Source organism: Lissotriton vulgaris, unplaced genomic scaffold, assembly GCF_964263255.1.
Source record: "Lissotriton vulgaris unplaced genomic scaffold, aLisVul1.2 SCAFFOLD_2034, whole genome shotgun sequence".
In the NCBI taxonomy this organism is placed as follows: domain Eukaryota; kingdom Metazoa; phylum Chordata; class Amphibia; order Caudata; family Salamandridae; genus Lissotriton; species Lissotriton vulgaris.
The window spans coordinates 335595-359180 of NW_028243712.1; the positions used below are offsets into that span (position 1 = coordinate 335595).

The window sequence follows — 23586 nt, forward strand, 5'->3', positions numbered from 1 at the left end:
AGTCTTTACGCATTTGACATTAGGGTGGGAAGAGAGAAGGAAACAGTACAATGACATACCCACATAGAATATTTACCTAGAATGGTATGAAGACCAATCCTGGCCACGGATCAGTCAAAGGATAGAACCCAAAGTGCAAGTGCCAGCGAGACAACAGGTGCCGACCAGAAATCAGGACAGGTGCAGCCAAATTTGGATCAGGACAGGACCACCACAGGCTAAGACCGGCACCCACATTTAAAGTTACTACGCCAGCGCTACAACCCTCTCTGCAGCTAACAGCCTAACTCCGATTGGGTTATCGAATCTTCTGGCAGAGTGCTCCGCCAGCACCTCTGCTCTTAATCGCCTATTGAGTGCGTTGTGTCAGTGACAGGTCAGCTATTCGGACAAGTCTGACAAATATGCTAACTAAGTCTACTCTAGCTATACTATTTTCCAGGACCGTGTACCACCCCCTATGTTGAAAGTGTAAGGATCCCCAATTTTGATTGGACAAGAGATGGGGAGAGGTGATTACACTATACTAAAATGAAACTTTTACTTCTGAATATTCTATTAACGTTCCCGCCCATGAAATGTAATTTTCCCATGCATCTTTATTCCACCAAACAATGGATGTTCTCATAGAAATACAATGTAAACAATATTTTCTTCCGCTTGGGGTCAGCAGGTTAGATTCCCAGGCGCATCTTCTAATGTACTGTAAGTTTGGCATCTTGTCAATGTCAAATGACTTCAGCTTCTTCTGGAGTTTGACATGCGCAGTGTGGGTTTTCAAGATAGAGTAACACCTCCCAGGCCCAAGATTATCATTACATGAAGAATAGAAAAGAAACCGTTTTAAAACACAGAATAAATGAATGTACTGTATACCACTCATCTCTACTCTATTCCCAATACTTTAATTTAACTATTGCGTTAATGATTAGGCAAAATTAACAGCTTAGCAAAAGCAGCAGTGCAAGCTTCATGCATGCTGTAACACAGAGCAGCCATCTTCGTTCTAATGCGCAGAAGCGAAAGTTTCCCTCCAAGCCAAGAAAGACGTCATGTCACAGGAGTATGACAGACGCATGCGTGGTAGGAAATCCCACGTAGCAGCGGCCATTTTAGTGCAAGCGGGTTATTGTTAGTAGAAACACATAAGCAGCTTCTTCTAGATACCTAACGTGTCGTGAAATGCAATATTAATAAGACTAACCTGTTAGTACATTAATGTTATGTCCCGAGGACTGAATACAAGCAAGTCTCATTACGTGCAAATCCTTGCTCCATCAGTGTAAATGATAGGAGTCAAAAATGACGTCTCCCATGTGAACTCATGTGCTGTCTGAAAAACCTCTACTCCTCATTAACAAACCAATACTATTTAGATATAATGTTCTGAATAACTATACATTAAAATGTCTCTCTATGGTATTCCCAAGATGGAAGCCTCTAGGGATTTAGTAAATGTTTTATTGATTTGCTCCATATTTTAAACTTTGCTTATTTGATGCATCTATTTTAAAGCTTACCTCTTCATATCAAACTATTTCTAAGCCTTATGATTAATTTATTGAGACTAACTATATTTTTGCCTTCTATATTGCACTTAATAAACCTTCAAGGTTTTTCTACACTACTGATCTCAAATCCTTTTGGAGTCTGTGCTTATTTGACTGTATTTTTTAAATGCTGTTTTGAATCAGATCTTTGGAGGCACAGTACATTTATTCTTAAGGCAACACCATCTCAATGCCGCATATGTTCTACAACTATAATGTTGATTATCTGAGATTTTGCTGACACTAGAGTGTGAAAATTAGGAATATTATCATGGTTACTCTGAATTTCCTCTACTACTATACCTATACACATTATATACTCTAAGACAATATTTTATTTTACAAGGAAAACAATCCATGTATATATTTGCTTTTAACCCCTTCACTTTGGGGGCCGATTCCCCCGCTGTGATGGGGGGGCGCGCACAGCGCCCCCATGCTCATGACGAGCTCAGCTAATCATGAGCCACTGTTCTCCTGTGCTCATGACGAGCTGAACTCGTCATTACCACACCTGTTCCTTGGAACGCCCAGCACAGGAGGGGAATTAGCCCCACGTGTGAGTTCTAACAGTCATGACGAGCTGAGCTCGTCATGAGAACCGTGGCTCATGACGAGCTGAGCTCGTCATGAGCGTGGGAGGGGTTAATATATAAATGCGGTTAACACTTGATTCTTTATTAACAAGCCCCTTCCAATTCAGTGGGAACCCTGGTTTGTCTAATTCTGAGATTTTGTATTTAACCAGCATCTGTTCTAAAGTGACTGCATCCTTCCCGGTCTCTTGCTCTTGCATTGACTGAAGTTCTATTGATTACTTGTGCCTAGCTCATTGGCTACAACAGATTGTGGTGTATACCGGGGGTAGATCCAAACAAATCAACAGTGTCTCTTCAGTTAGATTTCTCGTATTTCAGCCTGCCACTCTACCTTGGAGCTACTTACCAAATATTGCTTGTGATGCTGATATTGCTTCCTCAACATACTGGTTATTCTACCTAATGAGGCCTTCACATGATCCCTTAAATGTACACTTCAAAAAGGTCCTTTCGCGAGACTCTTAATTCATGTTAATTTCCAAGTAGAGATAGGTATGCACCTCTTCAATGTGTTTGCAACATTTTCAACACCTTAAGAGTTGAAGATGTTCTCTAAATTACAGCTTTTGTTTCCCAACAATTGATCTACAGTAAGTTATTACTTATGTTTTTTTTTCAAGGAATCAATTTGTTTCTGGAACACCGTTGAGCAAGTCTTACTTCATCATCTGCACATTGAAAAACATTAATCTTCGGTCAATATATTGTCAGACAAAAGCACCATGAAGTAGGAGAGACGGAGGCATAACCACTATAAAGAGACCAATGAGAAAAGGCACACCAATTTCAATCTGTTAACAGGCATTTTAGAAATTTCCCAGCTCAGTCCTCCAAAACGCCTGCTAATGTATCTTCATTGAGAAGCTTGATTATCTGTAGAAAATGTGTATTACGCCTCATCTTACTAATTTTCCCCAAAAGTAAATCCCTATTTATTGATTTGGAGACAACACAAAAATCTATGAAAGCACAAAGAGGCAGCCATTCCTCTTCTTAAAATGTTTTTCTGTGAGGTGGGCTATTATTGGGCAAAATTACATTGTAGACCAATCCTGTCTGAAAACCATTCAGGCAAATATGCAGTAGCTTTTTATTCTCTGTCCATTTTTTTGAGGCTTCCTTAAAGTTTTTTTTTATAAAACCTTCTTTCCAGAAACTTATAGAGATATTTTCCTATAATTGTAGGATATTCTGCTGGTGCTCTTCTGTATGCCAGTCTTCTACTCCGCCCTGGTCAAGAAACTGGCATTTTTTCAAAAAAGATAGTATATTGAAGACCTGGTATAAAATGTACTTCTTGGCCATCACCTCTTGGCAATTAAAAATAGAACTTTTATCTTTTTGTGAATACTAGCCTAGCTGTGCGTTTCAATGAAATCTTTTATCCCAAATTGACCAGCCCCCTCAGTGTAGACCACCTAAGCCTCAAGAGGAATAATGTGTAGCATACTCTCTTTGGAGGAATGAAGAATGGGCAGATGTCTCTTACTGCTTATGACAACAATGCGTGTTTCAATAAGGAGGGTTAAGAATCAGACGACCTAGTCAAAGTAGCCCTCTATGCAGGGGTAATATTGTATATTGATGTCGATCTCCAACCTGGTCCCTAGAAACAGTAGATACACACAGTTGGTATTTTACAACACAAGGAGTAGACCCAAAAGCTTGGTATTTTGTAATAAAAGGTTATTTATTCTACACTATTTGTACATAAATCTTGTATATCAAAGTGGTGGTAATTATCCTGGTGATCTCAGAAGTCACAATATAGGACAAGAAGACAATCAGAAATTCCTCAAACATTTTACATCCCACACTCGTACTCTCTCCATTATATAAATGTAGCCCCTAACCAATTCTGCATATTTATCAGCTTCCTGTTGAATATATTGACAATCTTTATTAGAATTCCCTAACTGCTTATAAGTCGTGCTATGTAAGTATCCTGCCATACCTGTCCGGTTTGCAGTCATATAGCTGTGCTTTCGTATGTCCCTCTAACAATCCGTTCTTTTATTTGCCCCGCCCAAATCCTTGGCACTTTTAATACCTTCTGATCAAATTATTTCCCTGCATTTGGGGGAGGGACGGACTCCTGCACACGTCCTCATATCATCACTCTGGAACACCAGCAGCACTTCAGCAACAGAAGCACAAGGAAGTCAGGCCTATGCTGCCATTTTATTTCCTTCCTAGCCTGCTTTGTGCAAGGCCAGATGTTCTTTTATCTCTAATCATTGCAATTAGTTATGCAATTTCTCTTAGAACTGAAAACTTCAGTTCTCCTTTTTGTTAGCAAACCTAATGTCAACTTATAGCTCTGAAAATGAAAGGACGATTCTGCACACTCTTAACATTACCATTACAAATATTAGTTTCCTAGGCCTGAAACAAACTAACTCTAAATAGTTGGTGCTCTCATGTTGGCATACAATCAGCCCAGACTTACATATAACCTATATGTACTACCAGGATATCGTTGCCATTGTACTGTTATATAACATTTTGTGGAATAAACATTAGTGACCCATCGCCTGTTTGGTGTACCGTGACATTAATTGGTATTCTAGGATTCTTACGCAGAGTCTAGAAGTTAGTCTTTAGTACTACACTGGTCCAGGTTCCTATTTGTTGATCCTTTTATTTCTGAAAGCATTATTTTGAACAATCCCCCGCTCGTACCTGTCACAGTTGTGACTAGACAAAAGGCCTATGCCTCCAGTATTCCAAGTCACCACGTGTTTCACTTTCTTGTCTCAGCTTGCACCCACAATTCGTCTGGAGAGCTATGGGTAGAGTACATGACTGCTCCACCAGGTATGGTGCCCACCAGGTTCCTCTTGTTCTCTTGTCCATACCAGGGCTATCAGGCAGCTGAGCCTGTAAGAGTGTCAACCAGATGCACTTTGCAGTATGTGGCCGAGGACTACCCTGGAATAGTCATGGCTCCACTTAAATTCCATTCCTTCCTCCACCAGCTTGCAGATGGCTGTGGTGCCATTGTTACTAGGCCTTAACTCTTAACATAGTGAGACTGTGCAAACGGCACAGGCAAATCCATTTACCCTTCGCCTCCAGGATTAAATCTGGCTTTCAGACTCCTGGCTACACTCTTAACTTCCAATAAGATTTAACTCCGCTTCTGCTCTGGGACCCCATTGATTCAGCCCCTAGATTTCCATTTATACCGGTCTGGATCACCATTTGATTGACTATACGCATACCCATTATTCCAACAAAGCTGACTTGATCATTCTCTGATACCTACAAATACCTTCCATGTTTGATTCACTCTTACTACAAGGTGTCCCTGCTACCACAACCACAGCACTAGCCAAATCATAGTAACCCGGTCCTGATGATGACCTGAAATTGTATGCGGTCAACTATTCAGTGCATCTCTAGGCGTTATTGAGGTTCCCTAAAACAGTTTTAACTTTGTATAAATGTCCTATTGACTGTTTTTGCGGCCATCAATATAATTCTTGCGATGTTTTCGCTTTTACCTCACCTTTTCACGCGTCACTCGGCACGTATGCGCACAGTATACTTTTGGGTTACCACCACAATTTATGTAATGTTGTGCTGCTCTAACTACTTTAACCTTAAAAACCTACTAAACTTTATGGTCCTCCTTAAACTATTGTGGTCTCCCTTATTTGTGTGTGCTTGACATTGACTTGTTATACATTGTACTTGTCTTACTTAATGATCACCGGTTGAGACATTGTTGCCCTGATTAACTCTTAAGGGCACAAGCATGGTGGGTGGTGTATATACTACCTGCTGGCATTCCATCAGGAAGCATAAGAATGAAAGAATATAGCCTTGTGAACAACGTGTCCCTATCTAGGTTTCAAAATCTGAACTTTTCGTCTTGTAGGAAGTTTGGAAATATACTTGCAAGCAGCACTGTACAAATAGGAGAGAAGTACTGGCAATAAAAATAGAATACGAAAGCAAATGTTACTGGATAAATGGGTTTTAGGTGAAAAGGGAGGCTGCATGTACAGATCCAAACAGAAAGAAAGCTACAGTGAACGAACAATGGAGGAAGTAGAGAGTAGGAATATGCTTGAGTGGGCTGCTGTCGAAAAAGCGAATGACGTCTACACCAGTGGAAGATGGTGAAGCAGCATCGGAGGGAGTTGGCGGATATGATTTAGAGTTGCATAGATATTAAAAGAGGATAATGTTCCAGCTGAAAAAAGTGTCAGCAATGAAAAAATCGGATATCACTGTGTGACAAATCACTTGGTCATCCCAGGCCATTTCCAACATAAGGTATGTCTAGGCATGTTTAGAATTGTTTAGTTAATCCATGGAAAAAAAGCATTTTGAATCAATATGATTTTCCTTCAAAGCGACTGATGCTGAGTAATTGATTATGTTTACATGAATACCTTTGTACAGACCTTAGTCTTAATAGAGGAATGGCGGCCACCTCTAAGCAGAAGCCGAGCTACAAGTAATGGAAATGTACAACTTTTTTAAAATCCTGAGGCATACACAAGTGTTGTTTACACTTTCACAACTTTGAAACTTTGCTCACATATTACAAATTTCAGTTAGGGGAGGCAGAAGCCTTCGGCTGTACGCCTATCTTTTCTGTGTGAACATGAAGGTGTGGGAAACTCAGTTTTTGTTGCAGTACCACCCCACTTTTTGCCTGTATTTTGATGCAACTTTGACACCGGTGTAGTGGATCCCTGCTAATCTGGTTCCCAGCACCAGTGCGCTTTCCCTAAAACTGTACTACAATTGGCACAACTTTAACCCCCATATAAGTCCCTAGTATATGGTACCCCTGGTACCTAGGGCATTGGGACTGAAGAGGGTTCACTTGGGCTGCTGCACAAATTGTGCCACCCTAGAGACCCCTCACTAAGACCATGCAAACTGCCATTGCAGACAGTGTGTTTTGGTGCAGAGAAAATTGAAGAGGCTGCTTGATGCACATCCCTGTGTTTCATTCCCACAGACACTGTATGAGATATAGGTAAGTCACCGTTACTGCAGGCCTTATAGCCCTAAGGCACGGTGCACTATATCACATATGTGATCCTATATGTATGAGCAGATATGACCATACATTATCTAAGCCCATTCATGTATATTGTAAGTGCACAGGGAGACCATAGAGAGTACATGGGCTGGACATCAGTCATTTAGAGTTTCCCAGCACCATTATGGCTTCACTGTACCCAGGGAAGTTGGGTACCAAAATCTCCTCTTAATAAATCCACACTGATGCCAGAGTTGGATTTATTAACTAACGCTCACAGTCTGCACCAGGCATTGAGATAAAGGGATTTGGGTGTTGGCAGGAAGAGCCATCTCTGACTTGGTGAGAGAGGAGTGGTTACTTACCACACTTGCACATCACAAAGCCTCTGCCTGAGCAAACTCTTAAAGGCTTGGACACTAGCCCATTGTGATTCCAGACAATCTGAACCCAGGGCAGGGAGGCAGGAAATTTCAAACACCTTGGGAGGGTGGTGGAAACCTCCAGACCCATCCCTACTTCAAAATGGGCACCAAGTATAAATTTTGGACCCTTAGACCGAACTCTTCGGTACACATATATATCTGTGGAAGATTCAGAAAGTCGATCGCTGTGCTGCTTTGCTGCAAGGACTGCCAATCTGCTGTCCTCCTGTCTGAGTGAAAGACTGCATCTGAGCCTTGAACCCGGGACCACCAAGGCCTCCTTGACTGAACTCCTGATCAGACACTCTGGGGCAGAGCAGGCTCCAACAACCTTGTGCCCAGCACCAGGACTCTACCTGCAACAGGTCCTAGCCTCCCATGTGGTGCTACCCTGCTCCTGGGCCTTTCAAAGTGGGACTGAAAGTGCTCTGCCAGCCCAACTTTGGTTGCAGCAGAACCAACACAGTGCAACACATATCCTTCCAGAAACTCCACATAACAGCCTTATTGGAACTGCTGATTTGTGACACATCCTCAACGCAGGTTTTCCTATAGCAAGCCCCACCCCCTTGTAGACCACATCTTTGACGAAAACATAGTACTTTGTATTGCAGCCTCCCTGAACTGCCACTGCCCACCATGAGTTTGCATCTCCTTGGCTGCACAAAGCATCCATGACATGGGTCCTCACAACGCTCCTCAGCCAAGATTTAGGTACTGTTGTTCATCCATCCTGAGGTGGTCCCTGTAGCTGGCCTGCACTCTATCACAGATTGTCTGAACTTGTGACTTTGTCCCAAGTCCTGTGCTACCAGATAATCGCAGTTGGTGCTTTGTGCTTTTTTGGCACTATTTTCACTTACATCTTTAAGACCAAAACAACAAAAGTCCAATCAGTAGAACCAGAGATATGCAATTTTAAAGTATTTATTACGTGTTACTCTATTCTTTCTAAATCAGTGACAGCTTTTGTGCCAAGCTATCGGAAGGTTAAGCACAGTTTAGTTTGAAGTTTGCTTGTGACTTCACCCTAACAGAGAATTGTGGTTGCTACGGGAGTAGCATTTCACACCCGTCAACCACTGACCCAATTTCTTACACCACAGAGCTTCAGTGGGAGCAAAGAAGCGGCATAGCCTCCCTTGGGATTGAATCCTACATCAAATAGGGAGACTGTAACCATGCCAAAAAACGAGTATGTGCAGGGTTCAATTGAACGTCCAAGTGGGCATACAAATAATAGCGCATAAGTATCCATCTGCTTTTAAGTCAAGCAGATCCTCATGAGTCTCACTGACATGGTTCAAAGATATCTCCATCACACCAGAGATGCCTCAACTATATCTGGTCCTCACAGGAGTACCCCATTAAAAAAATTCCTGCATGAAAGAACTTTTTCCCAAAACTGCAATTTTTATTCCAAAGCCCTGTATAAGATGCATTGCAGTGAGAAGTGAAGAAAAAAGTGAACAAAAGGCTACAATAAGTGTGAAAACATAAAAAGGAAAAATATATTCAATATCTCAATGTGATTAAAAAGTTAAAAAATCAAGCAGTTTCATATAAGAATAAAATCAATATTCGGGCAGCATATGCACATTTCCGAGAATTACAGTCTTAACATCAGACACATCATCCCAGATGCACTCATCTCCTCATCAGTATTCAGGTCTGTAGGTATTTTGGTGTGTGTGGTGAGGTAACCAGGACCCCCTGAATGGGATACATTTCCTAGGTCAGGGTAAAGCAATCATGTGCAAGGGTAAAAGCCCAGGCAAAAACAAAAAACAAAGTCTGGCAGAAACAAGTATACAGGGAGGTGAACACACCATAAGGAGAAAGAGACTCAAAGAAAAATATTATGATCACATGAAAAATTTTATTACATTTATAAAAATTGATATGAACAAATTCAATAATATACATGGTTAAAAAAAGATGGAGGTTTGTTTTAAAAAAAAAAACACAGATCTTCAATATAAAGATTATACAATAGTCAGGGAATTATTAACACATTGATGATCCCCGAAATTAATTGAAGAGGCTGATTCCTGTTGACGCGTTAATATATCTTTATATTGAAGATCTGGGTTTTTTTTAAAACAAACCTCCATCTTTTTTTAACCATGTATATTATTGAATATGTTCATATCAATTTTTATAAATGTAATTACATTTTTCATGTTATCATATAATATTTTTCTTTGAATCTCCTTCTCCTTATGGTGTGTTCACCTCCCTATATACTTGTTTCTGCCAGACTTTTTGATTTTTGTTTTTGCCTGGGCTTTTACCCTTGCACATGGTATCTTGGTGTGTAATCTCAAGATGTATTTACACTCTAACGTCTTACGAGCCAGTTCTGTCCTCTCCCCTCACTGAGGGATAGATCCTGTCTATAGCAAAGAAGCTCAATTGTTTGGTTTCATTGTTGTGAAATTGGTTGAATTGTCCTGCTACAGGGTATTGTCTGTCCCCATCGGTGATGGCTCTTAGGTGTTCCAAAACTCTCTTCTTGGCGGGATAATTATCACTACCCATATAGAATTTCTTGCAAGGGCCGGTGAGAACATAAACCGAATTGTGCATAAGATATTTTTCAATATTTCGGTCCTGCCCTGACAGGGGTGAATAAAACTTGCTAATGTCTTGGCTGTTCTTACATGCCTTGCAGTTTTACCATGTAAAGAAACCATTCCTGTATGTGCCTATCCAAGAGCTGTTGCTGTTAATGTTAGTGGTACTCCATCTGTCTCCCATTCTCACCACTCTCCTGTAAGTGATCATGGGGAAATCAGTAATAACATTTATAATCCACATTCCTCAATACGTAGGATCTACCAGTGCCTGCCCAAAATTTGTTTCACAGTTTTGGACTTTGAGAGAGAGAGAGAGAGACTCTGTTTATTTAGACCATAGCTTTAAACAATGAGATTAGATAAAAACATGCTGCCCATCAATATCAAAAGACCGTACAGAATTTATAAAACCAGGCTATTATACTCTATGCTGCTTCCTATATGTTAAACAATGTTTTTCTTTTAAAAAAAAACATTCTATGGGTAGTACATGGATAAAACCGTTAATTTTTTTTAAACGTGCTATACATAATAAAACTGGAAATTATTACATTTAAAAGCGAGGCAGTTTCCATACGTTTCTCATTACAGAACTGTTATCTTACGGGCTTGCAGTCCCTCGTATTTTTACTTTTACTAATTTCTGGCAATGAATACAAATAGGTTCCTCAATTTGCTTTCTTTTGCTGTTCCTGAGCCAAGCGGTTAACCCCTTTCAGATAGTACCCAAGTGCAATTGCTATATCCAAATTTTTCAACAGTAAGTTCTTTGCTTGTACACGTTGTTTTATACCATATTTTATAAATAAAGGTCGTAAATACAGTTTTCTTTCTTCTAGACATGTCAAGCAGTCAAGTAGTATGTGCAACCTTTCACTCTTGACCCCCAAGCCACATTTACATGTACCATCTGGATATAACATTTCTGCCCTAACTCTCCCCTCCATTAACCAAAGAATGGTACCAATTCGGATTTTCAGTATCTCCCACCTAAATCCGTAGTTTGGCAGGGTTTCTAAATACGGATACCCAGTCTCATTTTCCCAAAGTTCGATCATATTTAGGACTAATTTTTTATTTCTTAGGTATCCTATATGCTGCCTTCTGGAGTACTCCCTTCCTTGTGCTCTAAGTGCACTCTTCGTGAACTCTACATCTAGAGAATTTTGGTTTACTCCTACTTTTTAAATTCCCAATTATTTCCTTTAATTTCCTTTTTGCCTCTAAAGCCCACATTAGCTTACTCTGGCGGATTTCCTTGCTACACCAATGTGAGACTTTTTCCCCTCCCCCCCGGGATTGTCGTCTCCAGAATCTTACCATTGACATTTTAGCCTGAGTATTCCATCCAATCATATCTGTTTCCAGTCTGGTTGCCTGTATCATTGATGACTTTGGCAGTGACAGTAAAATTTTTAGGGCCTTACCTTCCTCCCGGTCCCATGCTCCCTTACCGCTTAGAAGGAGCACCTCTGCACCATACAGTACTTGGGGCGGTATCATGGCTTTGTATGCTTTTAGCATCGGTTTATGTGACATATCCCCATAGTTTTTATTTAATTTTTTCAGGCCACAAATGGCGGAAGATGCTTTTGTGTTTAGGTGTTCCAAGTGTATGTCCCATTTTAAAGAGGATTCAAACCAAAGACCAAGGTATTTATATTCTTTTACCATTTCTAATTTTATTTTATCTAGGTACCAGCTAAAACTCTTGGTCCCTTTTCCAAAGCGCATGATCTTTGTTTTTTCTATAATTTCTACCAGCATTTTATCTTTGCAATAATCAAGGAATGCGTTTAGTTTTCTTTGAAGCCCGATCTCTGTCAGGTCAGTGATCACAAGGTCATCTGCATACAGCAGAGATGAGACCTTTCTATTATTCATTCTCGGGCTCGCACTTCTTTCCACTTCTAGGGCTGCTGGCAGGTCCGCTAGAAATATTGAAAAGAGGAGCGGAGCTAAGACGCAGCCCTGTCTCAGCCCATTCCCTATTTCAATTTTCTTTGTCAGTGCCCCTTGTGTATCTTTAATGACTTGGGCCCAATTTCCTCTATACAATTCTTTCAGGATTTCAAGTAAGCATGCCGGTATTTCATATTTGATCAGGCACTCCCATAGTTTCCCCCGATCCACAGAATCAAAGACTGCCCGGAAGTCAACAAAACAGGTTCCCCTTTTGTTCTATCGACTTCCGGGCAAGGGCCCACAGAGCGTAGCAGTAATCCACGGTAGAGTGCCCTTCTTTGAAACTCCCCTGTTCTACTGGGATAATTGAGTTTTTTTCTACCCAGTCCTTTAGTTTGCCCAGCACTATTTTCGCGAATATCTTCTCCCCAATATCCAATAGATTAATTAATCTATAATTTCTCGGGTTGTTCATCTCCCCTTTCTTATGGATGGGCCTTATTATAGCTCCCTTTCAGTTATCGGGGAGTTTACCAGTGTCTAGAATGACTTCAAACTTATTTGCATAAAATTCCGCCCACCAGTCTACATGGGTTTTAATTATCTGAGCCGGGAGGTTATCTGGGCCTGCCGCTCTTGTGAGGTTCAAACCCTTTATCGTCTTTTAAACCTCTTGGACAGAAAAAACGGGTTTTATATCTGCAACCACACCGCTCCAGTCTGTGTACAGATTTTCTTCCCGGTCTTTCCCTGGGCTATACAAATCTTGTAGATACTCCTCCCATGCTGCCTCTTCTACTATGCAATTCATTTTCCCTGGTTGGCGATCTGCTGCTGAGTGGACTAATTGCCAGAAATGGCGCAAGTTCTTGGTTTCAATTGCCTCCAGTAATTTTAGCCTGCATCCCTCTTTAAATTCCCTTTTTGCCCTTCTGATAAGCATGTTATATTCTCTTGTTAGGCCCACTAGGATGTTTACGGTAGCGGCGGGTCATTCTCCTAGCTTCCCTTTTTTTCTCCTGACATTCCATTGTAAATCATCCCGTGGGTTTCTGTTTTCAAACCTTGCACTTTGTTTTTATTTTTGCCTCTAGTTATATTATTTAGTCCTTTACTAAGAGTTTTAACCACCTCCTCAATTTTTCCTATATACCATTCAAGGTTTCGACCCCTAGCTGTCTTCAGGTCTAGGTTCTGTTGTCGTTTTATTAATCTGGCTATATATTCTTCCGTGATCATATTTGTGGTGCGTCTGGGATAGTCCACCTCTTGCACCATTACCTTAGGGCCAGATTCAAAGTGCAAATCCGAGATCTCCAAGGCTACCTTGTTATGGTCACTTCCTTCTCTATTCACAATCCTGAATCCTGAAATTAATCTAAAATTCCAGGGTGTGGTAAAGGCATAATCTATGGGGCAGATTTGTGACCCTGGTTTAGATGTTTTTTTGGCGGGGCAGTCTAACTGGCATCTTCCATTTAAACAGAACAGGTTTTTAGTTCCCAGGAAGTTTCCCAACTGCCTATCTTTAGCACCAGATATACATTCAGGGAAAGTTGCTTGTGGTATTTCATAGGCCTCCAATACATCTAGAAACCGTCTATCTACATTCTCAGGGTGTAGTTTATGATTAAAATCACCCACCAGAATAAACATATCACTGCAGTATTTTTCACAAAGGTAATCCATATCCTCCTTAAAAATAACCATTTCCACTGCATATTGCTCTATGGTGGCCCATTGTATATACACATTTATCATTAAAATCGTATCCATTTTTGTACACCCTGATAACAGTATTCTACATACCAACAACCATTTACATTTCACATTTATTTCAGTTACTTTCTTCATGATCTTAGTCGATACCAGGGTCATGATTCCACCAGCAGGTCGCCCGAATCTACATTTCTTTGCAGGTCGATTTAGCTGGTAGAAACCATCAAAAGTCGGGGTCTTGCCACATAGCCAAGTCTCCTGTATGCACATAATTTCTGTAATTTCCCACAGTTCCTTTACATTATTTTGTTTCAGGTCATTTCCTAGGCCATTTATATTCCAGGAGATTAGTCTTATGCTATGTGGCATACTTTTTCCCTATTCGATATCATCTATCCAACCGTACTCCCCTCGGTCTTTAACATAATTCGATGAGGGTCCTGCCTGCTCAGACTCCTTACTCCAGTTTCCCCACCCATGTGACACCTCTGAGTAGTTTACAATTATTTTTATGTTTCCTAGCGGGATTTCCTCCTCCTCGTCCTGAACACATATCCTAACCTGTCTTTTTCCTAACCCTGCGTGGCATTTTTAAAAATTGTTTCCTTGTCAACCCTTTCCTTCTACTTCTAATGAAACTTCCTTCTCATTTAGTAGGCGAATGCCTTCCTTTTGTAATTCGTTGGCTGCCTTCTCGATCGTGTCTTTTACCAGGTTTTAATACAACATGATTCTAGTGATCTCCTTTCCTTCTCTATTTTGTCTAAAACCCACTACCTTGATGTCCTTCGTTCCTATCGCTTTCAACTTCTGGCATTTGGAAAAGCCTTGCAAAAGTAGTGACCCAATAAGGGCCTGTCTCTTGCCTAGCTTTTTTCCCCCTGTCCTTAACGGGATATGTTCGAGGTATAGCCCCATATTGTCATTTACGTCTTTCCTTGGCCTGATGGGAAATGACAGTTCGTTCGTAACTGCCTTTTCTGCCTGGATATAGGGTCTGTTTACTCGCACCTCCCGTGTTACCCAAGCCTCCAAATTTCCTCCCAGTTGCTCCCCCCCCCTTTATCTGGCCTTTGGGTTTGTTGTTTACCGTCTTCTTCTGGGTTTTGGGTTTAATAGGTGGGCATGAACCTTTTCCCTGCCGTTTTGTATTATTCGATTTTGGGATACTCATCTGGGGGCTGGGACCCTTTTTTTCCTTTCCTACAATTCTGTCTTCCTCTTCCTCTTCCTCCAGAGATGCGCTCACCTTCCTTGCTGGTTTAGTTCCTGCACCTCTTACTCTATTTATTAGCCCACGTCTTGTCTGCTCTGCCCTTCTTATTATCCTCATTGGCCACTTTGAGATATATATCTGGTGGCCCTCATTAAGTTGTATGTCGGTTTGAGGCAGGGCTTCCCCCCGCGAGGCAGGGTCAGAGTTAGGGGTTTTGCCTAACATACTTGATAAGTGCTCATTTCCCTTTGGGTGCTTTGCGGTTTCTCCTTGTACCTGACTTTGGGGCTCTGGGTCAGGGATTTGTCTTATCATGTTTGGCATATTTGATTTAATCCCCCGCAGCTCCCCCTCTATACCAGCAAGATATGTTTTCTGAGTTTTTAAAATAGAGTTATTAGACAAGGTGACCTCTAAGAGGCCTTGCAAGGTTCTTTGTAACATTAGCATTAGGTCCAGCATTGATGTAGCTGACCGTGATGAAAGATCGCAATTGGGTTCCGGGTTTGATTCAGAGGTTTTATCCAACTCCGCACAGTGTCTTGAGCTGGTGTTTCTGGCTTCCGATGGGCAATTATTTTTGCTCCTAATTAGACTTGACCTTTCCTTCGGTGAGGGTTCTGTTCCTTTCTCCATCCCTAACCGGGGTATTGAGCTATCCAATGGTATCGGGCTATCCAGGGATCCTCCCTCCACATCATAGGAGAACAATTTACGTGGTGAAGATGACAGACGTGGCGAGGTTAATCCCCCCTGATCTAATAAGAGCTGTAGTGATTGATAGGCCAAATTGAGGGAGTTGGACACATGTCTCCAGGGGTAGGGATGCCCCAGCGTTCTTCTCCCGCTCTTGACTTCCATTCAGGGGTGCCACTTTGCTTGCTGTAATGTCTGTCTTTTACAGGTGTAAACACCTTTTTAAAATGTTTTCCCATAAATTCCTTTATTGAGTTTGGCGCTGCGATACCCGGAGTTTTGGCCACTACCTTTGTTATTTTTGCTCCTTTCCTTTTTGCTTTCGGTGTTATTTCAAGGCACTCACTGCTCTCTTCCAAATAGCCCAGACTTGTCGCATTTGCGTTTGCTATATTGGGTCTTGATCTCAAATTGAGTTCTATCAATTTTTTCCCTTTTTTTTGTGGCCATGATTGACTTACTCTCAGCGCTGTTCGGGTGACAAAACAGTTAAACAGTTAAAAAGCAAGGTTGCGTTCCGCGCTTTAGCCACCAAGCCGTCCTCCCACTTACCTGTGTGTCTGTCAGATCAAGCTTTACGCCTGTGCCGTGCCCCACCGATCCAACGATTAGATAGGGAGCCGGGAGGCCCCTGTGCCCCCTGGGTTTTTCGTCTCTTTCCTCCTTTTTCCTCCTAGTTTGCTACCTGTTTCCTCCTTGTTTGCCAAGTTGTCGCGTTGCTTTTCTTCCACTTAGAGCAAGCTTTTATGCACAGTCCGCTCTACTCACGGCACTCTCGGCAGCCGCGAAATTCGGATTCCTTGTCTCCTTGTTTCCATCTCCCTCCGGCCGCCAGCCTCAGCTCTGCTCGCAGCGTGTGACGTCCAGCGGGGAGAGGGCGGTACTGCGGGGTGGACGTTCTTCGATGCGGCCGTTCTCCAATGCGAGCGTTTCCGAGGCGGGCAGACAGGCAGGCAAGCAACTTGATCAGTCCCAGAACACACACAGGTACTTGTATGTAGTGATAAATCTTAAGCTACCACTTCCCATGTCACTGTTATTGGATATTTTTAGGATAACTAGTTGTTGTCAGGTAGTCCTTCTACTTTTCTGTACTGCTGCCTGTAGTACGTGCTCAGAGTATCCCCTAGCCCCAAACCTACTCAACATGGTCTTGCTTTCTTGTATAAAGCCTTCCTCGGTGCTGCAATTCTCCAAATGGAATGCTGTTGATGAGCGATTTGGGGAGACTGCTCTGGGCATGTAAAAGTGTGTTCCCTGCAGTGACCTTTCTGTGTAAACTAGTTGTTATATTATGCTTACCTATTCCAACATTGATATCCAGGAACTCTATAGATGTATTGTTAATTGCCCCCGTGAATTTCAGCTCAAGATCATTGTTTTTCAAAAGAGTAATGAAGTCTTCACTTTCACCAATCCCACCTCCCCATGCCAGGAAAATGTTGTTGATGAACCTGATCGACAGTACCACATGAGTTGAACAGGTCAAAGGATCCCACTATCTGTTCTTTCCAGCATCCTAGGAATAGGTTAGCAAAACCTGGGGCATAACAAATACCCATAGCAGCACCTTGCTTCTGTTTGACTTGTTGTCCAATACAAAGTAATTATTCCGGAGACTTTCCAGGATAATCTCAATATGGAAAAAATACAATATGGGCTGGAATTTGCGGGCTTTCTACAGACCGATATCCCTTCTTCACGGTCCGTACTGGTGTAGAGACACCCCACATTGATGTTGACCAATACAAAATCAGGTTCCCAATGTGTCCCATCAATGCGTGTCAAAAAATTCTTGGTGCCTTGGACATATGATGGATTTGCTACAATGAAGGGATGTAAGGAAGAGTCAACATATTTGGATGTGTTCTCAAGGAGTGAGCCCATGGAAGAAACAATTGGTCCCCCCAGAAGATTGATCACTTTTTTATGAATTTTAGGGAGTAGGTGTAAGATTGAAATCTAAGGGTGTTTACACATTAAGAATTTGTATTCCTCCTGTTCAATCCAACCTTTAGCTCTCCATTCAATCAGCTTGTCAGTGTAATCATGTTTGGATTTCAAAATGTCACTTTTCAGACCAATATCATAACATTCCTTAACATTAAGCTGTTTGAACACCACATTCAAATGCAATTCTTTTGATAGGATGACATTTCCACCCTTATCTGACTGAGTTGTGACAATGTTGTCATCCAATTGGAAACTTTTGGTGGCTCCTCTTTCACTGAGGCTACGGTTGCCACCCTTCCATCTGATTCTTATTTGGTCAGTTTTGGCCAGTTCCTGGAGATGTATAGTTTGTTTCACAGGCATTTATGGCATCACAGGGTATGGTAGGCATAAAGGTGGATTTGCCCATGAATCCACTTGACTGTTAAGCTCCAAATCAATGTCTATAATGGCCAAGTCCAAATACTGGTCTCCTGTGGAGTCTTTCGCAGGATCAAGTTCAGTGAGAGTGTAAAGCAAATACATATCCCTGATGGTTAGGTTACTAAGTTTAGCAGTGTTCACCACCACAGGGGAAGAGTATTTCCTCAGAGTACCATTTATAGAGCTTAGCTTTCCAGTAACTTTGTACAGGTCAAAGCAGATTTGGGCATATTTAAGAGTTAGGGCAATAAGAGGTCTAATTTAAGAACATTAAGTTCATTGTAAGATAATGTACGGATAGATACATTTATCACATTGCAATTCATTGTACAGGACCACTTGTCTTTATATTTACATAAGTGGGTGGCAATCACCAACGTGTGACAGAGATGTAGAGATCACTGAAACGCATTGGGAACTGCTCTTCCTGTGAACTTTTTATGGTGTTTATACCAAGTAATAAGCAGCCTGCCAGATTCCAACTCCTATTTTTCCTGATGAATTAAAAGCAGATAAAAGGGGGAAAATGTTTCTGTCATCCATTGAAACAATTAATGGCGTAATAATTAATGGGAGAAAAGAGGGCGATAGTCCAGCAGCATTTACCAGATTGGCCCCAACTAAGTCTTCTATCATAGACTATTTAATCTGCAGCCTCAACTTATTCTCAAAGGTTCAATTGCTTTCCACTAGACACTCACATGAAAGCGATCATGCATTACTCACTGTGGAAGTTCAAATTCATATCCAGCACCCCATTCCGTGGCCACTCCATTCCTATGAAGGCCAGGCTGTCGTAAATCAGAAAACAGGAAGGACCCATTGGAATTCTAAAGCTATTAGTAAAACAAATCATATGATGACACAAGAATTGTTATCACTAAGCAAGACCGGTAATCCAATAATCAGATTCGAGGTGACCTTGCAGAAGGTAGTCGCCTCTCTCCAAGGTAGTAGTTCTAGACTAGATTGTATTGAAACATACCAGATAGGAAAAACTCTGGAGAACAATATTTCTTGACAATTAAATTGACGGGTGGATTGCTCATATATGTGGACCTTCACATCCAGGGGCACTGGTCAGATCTAAATTGTGCCTCTAGAAATATACAAGCAATCGGCTTTTCACATAAAGGTCTAAAAATCACCCTGATAAATTGGTATAATTCGGTGGGCTCACGGAATAAAAATAAAACCCTGAAAGAATTGGATGAATACCTTAAAAATCTATCTTCAACTAACCTTGCTAAGGGTGTACCATATACGATTTTAGCAGGGGACTTCAATTGTCACCTTTGTGAAAAACTAAGACCCATAAACAAGGATTGGTCAAGGTGCACGGAGGAAAAGGGGCCTCATTTTGCCCATACTGTTGAAGGAAAGGAGATGGAAAACTTCACCAAGAGGCATGATTTAGCGCCCATAATGGACCTGATTAAGATAGATAATAAGAAGGAACCCAACCCAAAGTTCAAAGGAAGAGGTTGTCATTCCTATATAGACTTCGTTATGGTGTCCCCAACTCTCAAAAAATGGATTACAAATTTTGACATCATTCTGAGCCCCTTCAGCGACCATAACCCACTGAAGTTGAACATTACATGTATGAATCTCAGACAAGGAGTGGGTGCACCGGAAGCCCTGGAACAGGTAACTGCACAGGGGAGAAGGCTTAAATGGGCAAAGATAGATGGGGATAAATTCTATCTTGATCTAGTGAGGAAGGGACAAGAACAATTAAAGATTTGTCTTGATGAAAACGTGACAGGTCCAACTGTAGTAAGAGCATTTGAAGAAATTGCCAAACTTATAAACAATCTATTGAAAACCCCACCATGAATAGGACCTAAACAGCCCCCAATGCCACGCTGGTTTGACCACGATTGCACCAAGGCACTAAAAGAGCTAAAAAAAAGCCTCCCGGAACAACCAAAAGACAAAGCCAAGATCGCAGGGAAGAGAGCCATTTATAAAAAAGCTCTGAAAATTCGTAAAAACTCTCTTCAATATCGAGCATGAGAGGATTTAAGGGAAGCAGCAGAGCGTAGAGATATGTCAGCTTTCTGGCGAATTATTAATGATCCATGCTTTAAAGACCCGAGAGGGCCGGACATAATAAATACCATTCTCCCCGAATAATGGCGGAACCACTTCTGTGGTCTTTACAACCATACGGGGGCCACACCACAAGAAAAAGGGACAAAACCACCAACAACTACAGGTTTATCGTTCACATTAAAAGAAATAAAATCAGCCATTCAAGGGCTTTCCAAGAATAAAGCCCCTGGCCCCGATGGCATTCCCCCTGATCTTTACCTGAGCAACATAGAATTGTGGGCTCCCGTTCTCACCAGGGTCTTGAACGAGGCAGTAGTGGCAGGACTGCCCCGCTTATGGTCCTCTGCAACCATTGTCCCCATCTATAAAAAAGGCAGTCGGGACGACCCCCAATGTTATCGCCCAATCTCATTAATAGATGTTACAGCAAAAATCATGGGACGCGTTATTTTAAATCGCCTGCAAGCCTGGGCAGAGGACCATCATATTTTAACTGATGTACAGTATGGATTCAGAGAAGGGAGATCCACAACAGACCAATGCCTAAATCTATATTTACTTACCGCTAAATATACTATTGCAGCCAAAGGAACTATATATATGGTTTTTATGGATCTCTCAGCGGCCTTTGATCGTGTAAATAGACAGAAATTATGGGCCCTGATGATCTCGATGGGGGTGGATCATGAAGTAGTAGACATTTTAAAGGCTCTACACTGGGAGACTACGCCTACAGTCCGTTACAGTAACGAAGGGATGAAGACTGAACCGTTTCCTTGTACAAGTGGAGTGCGGCAGGGCTGCATTTTAGCGCCGTTTTTATTCTCTTTGTACATAAACAACCTGGACAAAAGCCTTATGGAACTGGAAGTGGATTGCCCTAAGATCGGCCAGCGTTCAGTACCAGTCCTCCTTTATGCGGACGAGGCTGTGCTGCTAGCCCGTACGCCACTGGGACTACAAAAACTAATTAATGGGTTTGTAAATTTTATGAATTCTTTGGACCTTTCAGCCAATCTGGACAAATCTTTCATTATGACCACAGGCCGGAATCCAAAAAACAACTTCTCGTATAGTATAGGTAGTCATAAGATGGGAGCAGTTAAGACATTTTCCTACCTTGGCGTCCTTTTCGACGAGAAACTAGAATTTAAAAATCTGGCGGAAAAGCATGCATCCAAACTGGTGGCCTCTACGGGTGCAATAATGGCATATGGAAGGAGGCTTGGTAGGTGGTCACCGGAACAGATATTAAACCTATACAAAGCCGTATCCTGCGCAAAAGTGATATATGGAGCTGAAGTGTGGGGCTGCAAAATTAATCACATACAACAGATACAAGCGGAGGAAAATAAATTCTTTAAAAGACTACTTAAGGTCCCTCAGAGTACTCCGGCACATATAACCAATCTGGAACTGGGAGAACCCTATATCGAGGACAAAATCAAGATTCGACCTCTTATGGCCTGGATCAGGATATGGACAAACCCAGAGGCCAGCTTCAGTAGACAGATAATTATGGACTGTCTAAAACGGGACAAATGGGAACAAATCACGTGGTTCAAATACGTAAAGGACACCTTGGACTGCATTGGCTGTAAAAATATGTTCACTGACCCAGAGCAGTTGACCGCACAGAATAAAACACTGCTTAAAAACTCATTTAATGCATGGTCAATAGATAGGAGGGCGATCACTGAAAACAAAAAACCCTCGGTGGCGGCTTATGGGCCAGTGGTATCTACAAACTTTAAAATGGAACCATACTTAGCTGTACTGTATAATGCGCAGGAAAGATTTTATATGACCAGGTTTCGCTTGAATTTACTACACCATCTATTGGCAGTTCCTGCTGGTTACACATCTACGGTAGAGGCGAAGGGCACCTGCGGCTGCGACTCTAGGTCTCCGCAGGACACCCTCCACTTTGTTTTATTATGCCCTCTCTTCTCAGGGCCTAGAAAGAAATTCTTAGTTGGGATTTTGAAAAACCGCAAATTTAAGCACGCCAAAGATGCCATTTTATTTCTGCAAGAGGCACCAGATCCTCACACTTTGCTAAGTGTTATTAGCTTCATTAAATCTGCTATAAAACTGAGGAATATCAGGGAAATAACCGTACACTCCACCTGAACGCAATCTGAAACCCCCATTACCTGAAAATGACATACTGTACTTTTTTATATATATGAAATTTTTAATATTTTTTTTAAACTGTTTTTATATAAATTGTATGTATGTATTTGTTATGCACTTTAATGGTATCTTTTTAAGTACCGAATAAAGAATTTTGAATTTGAATTTGACTGGAATGCAATTTAGTTCTTTTAGCATCTATAGACAAGGAGAAATAAGGAAACTGAAAAAACAACTCCAACGGAAAAAGGCGAGAGAAAGACAAGCTCTGAGAGATTGTGACTTGGTAGACATCCAACAAGCAGTAAAGCACAATAATAATAAAGCATTCTGGAAAATAATCTCTGCGCAGATGGGGATTCGAAAAACGGTTGAAGCAACTCCTGTATCATCATCAGATTGGGAAAAGTATATCTTAAGGCTGTATAAATCCAACCATCAAGACCTTTTATCCCCCGGACTGGATCAGGCAATGGAAATTTCAGCCGCTCAGATCTCTACTTTGATTTCTTCTGCCAGGTCTACATCGGCAATGGGCCCAGATAAGATTCCTATCAAAGTTTTACAAAAAAACTGACGACTCAGCAACATTTTTAGCCCCTCTTTTTCAATATTGCCTGGAAAATTGTGAAATTCGTGAATCTTGGCGAGGGAGCGTGGTCGAACCCCTTTTAAAAAAAGGCGTATGAACAAACCCTGCAAACTATAGGCACATAGCTCTCCTAGACGCTTCCGGCAAGATCTTTGCTGCTTGTATTTTGGAACACTTAAAAGACTGGGCTTTTTCTAAGAAAGTAATTCCTATGTATCTGGCTGGGTTTTGCTAAAAGCACTTTACATTGGACAATATTGCTGTGTTACAAACTGTGCTAGATAAGTTTGTGAAGTCAAATGGCCAAATTTTATTTTGTGCTTTTATCGACTTTTTGACTGCGTTCGATAGTGATGACCGTCCGACACTATGGAGAAAATTGGCTAAATTAGGGATACCCAAAGATCTTCTAACAATAATAATCGCCCTACATACATCTACATGGTGCAGTGTTCAAATGGGGGGTGAAAAAGGCCTAACCATACCTACCTCTTTGCAGAATGGGCTAAAACAAGGATGCTTACTAGCTCCTTTATTATTTTCTATTTATATCCGCGATCTCCCAAGGCGTCTCTCTCAAAGAAATACATTTCCTCCAAAATTAGCTCAAGTAGATATACTGTGTTTAATGTATGCAGACAATATCGTAATTCTTGACCAGACCCGATAGGTCTACAAAGATCTCTGAATGAACTAAATCTCTATGCAACCGAAAACTTCTGATGCCAAA

At 41.4% G+C, this 23586-nt stretch overlaps 1 long non-coding RNA gene across 1 annotated transcript in view; it reads left to right on the forward strand.

The window, feature by feature from the left end:
* Nucleotides 1-23586, forward strand: part of LOC147668247 (uncharacterized) — a 320115-nt gene that overhangs the window by 227448 nt on the left and 69081 nt on the right. The gene's annotated exons all lie outside the window — the stretch shown is intronic.